General features: G+C 45.3%; 1 protein-coding gene across 1 annotated transcript in view; it reads right to left on the bottom strand.

Annotated features, from left to right (window-relative positions):
- Positions 1–2,500, bottom strand: part of Gnpnat (glucosamine 6-phosphate N-acetyltransferase) — a 31,964-nt gene that overhangs the window by 17,896 nt on the left and 11,568 nt on the right. The gene's annotated exons all lie outside the window — the stretch shown is intronic.

Raw genomic sequence — 2,500 nt, forward strand, 5'->3', positions numbered from 1 at the left:
TTGTCTTGCGTTCGTTCTGACCTTCGTCATAGCGGCATTTGTTTTCTTCCGGGTCTAAATCTGCGAGCGTGAAAGAGCGGAGATGCTTTTTAACTTGGATACCTTTATTTTCGGCCAAAAAAATGATATATCTTAGTCTGTATGCCTCTCTCTCTCTCTCTCTCTCTCTCTCTCTCTCTCTCTCTCTCTCTCTCTCTCTCTCTCTCCTCCCTCTCTCTCTCTCTCCCTCCCACCCTCTCTCTCCCTCTCTTTCTCTCTCCCCTCCCTCTCTCTCTCTCTCTCTCCCACCCTCTCTCTCTCTCTCAATTCCCACCTCTCTCTCTCTCTCTCACCCACCCTCATTCTCTTTCCCACCCAATCTCTCTTTCTCTCTCCCCACCCACCATCTCTCTCTCTCACCCACCCACTCATCTCTCTTCTCACTCCACCACTCTCTCTCTCTCTTCCACCTCACCTCTCTCCTCTCATCCCACCCACCCTCATCCCTCTCTCTCCCTCCATCCCTCTCTCCCTCCATCCCTCTCTCCCTCCATCCCTCTCTCCCTCCATCCCTCTCTCCCTCCCTTTCCCATATCTCCCTCTGTCTGTCTTTCTGTCCCTCCCACTCCCCCATTCCTTAATTACGGACAAAAAATCTATTCTACTTATCCAATATACAGAACACAATCGCCCTTCTTCTAAAGCTGCCACGACCCCTTCCTCCCCTTCCTAATTCCCTAATCGAAAAAGGTAGATTACTCCGTCGCTCTTATCTCCTTATCGCGGAAGGTGAGAACGGAGCGAAAACACCAAGTTCTGAGAGGCGAGAGGAAGGACCTCCACTGTATAAGAGAAGGATGATGATGATGATGATGATGATGATGATGATGATGATGATGATGATGATGATGATGATGATGATGATGATGATGATGATGAGGAGGAGGAGGAGGAGGAGGAGGAGGAGGAGAAGAAGAAGAAGAAGCAGATGATGATGAAGAAGAAGAAGAAGAAGAAGAAGAAGAAGAAGAAGAAGAAGGAAGAAGAAGAAGAAGAAGAAGAAGAAGAAGAAGAAGAAGAAGAAAAGGAAGAAGGAGGAAGAAGGAGGAGGAGGAGGAGGACGGCGACGAGGAGGATGTGGAAGAAAAAGATAAAAAAGAGGAGGAAGAGGAAAAAGAGGAAGAGAATGTTGAAAATGAGGAGGTAGAGAAAGATGAACAGAGAGAGAAGGAAGAAGATGATGACACGAGAGAAGTTAAAGGAAAAGGAGGAGAAGGAGGACGACGTCGAAGAAAAGGAAAACTAAAAGGAGGGAATGGTGGAGTGAAGAGGAAGAAGAAAAGAAGAAAGAGGAAGAAAAGGAACAGGAAGAAGAGGAGTACGAGAGAAAAAAAGAGAAGCCGGAGGAAGAAGAGGAAGAGAAGGAGAAGAAAAATGAATAGGAGAAGGAGTACGAGGAATGGCGAAGTAGGAAAATAAAATCTTACTTTCAAAACGTCCTAGACTAACTTACCGGCCATTCAACATTTCCTTTACTTATCGCGTTGCCCCTGTTTCACGAGATACAACACCGTCAAAAAATCACAAGCAAACTTTTTTTTTTTTTGACCGTCAGAGCCAGCAGCAAGGCGGCATCCCGAGAGATCTTTCCGTGCTACGACAACCCGCAAGAACCACTTTGTTCCCATGGACGCATCTCGTTTAAAAATCTCTCCAAGGCAGTCTGTTCTTTAGCGCCGTGTGTAAAACTCCCGTGACTGTATTCAGCGTGTCTCCGTTCCTAGGAATTGAACTCTCTAGAATGCAATTGGTATCTTAAATGATGATGATAATGATAATAATAACTAGCGGGACACACACACACACACACACACACACACACACACACACACACACACACACACACAAACATATGATACTCCTCTCTCCTTTCCCTCCTACCTTTCGCCTCCCCTCTCCCTTTTCCTTTCACTCTCTCTCTACTTTTTCCTTTCCTGCTTTACTGCCCCATCTAACTCCCAAATCTTAAATTCACTCCTTCCCTCCCACTTTATATGATACTTCCCTCGTCTTCCTCTTTAAACTCTTTCAAATCCTTCAACCAGTTACCTTCTTTCCCTCTTCCACCCCTCCCTTTCCCTTCCCTTTTCCCCCTTCCCTATTCCTCTTTGAGTCCCCTCTCTTTCCCCTTCCCCATCTCCCTTTTCTCCATTACCTCCCCCCCCCCTAAGAAGCCGATCTTATAGCAAAATAAAGAGAACTGGAGTACACTAACATGGAATATGGTTTCAGGCATGAGACGCCATCTTGCATCAAAATGGAGATTTCAAGTCCAGTCACTTGCAATATAATTTCAGGCATAAAATGCCCATCTTGCAGCAAAATTAAGAGACCAGGTCCTCAGTCACATAAAATATACTTTCATTGATTAGATGCCCATCATCTATTGAAATGAGGACCAAGTCAGTAGTTACATGGAATATATCAGGTATAAGATACCTAACTTACAGCTATATAGACT

Source organism: Penaeus vannamei, chromosome 4, assembly GCF_042767895.1.
Source record: "Penaeus vannamei isolate JL-2024 chromosome 4, ASM4276789v1, whole genome shotgun sequence".
Lineage (NCBI taxonomy): Eukaryota > Metazoa > Arthropoda > Malacostraca > Decapoda > Penaeidae > Penaeus > Penaeus vannamei.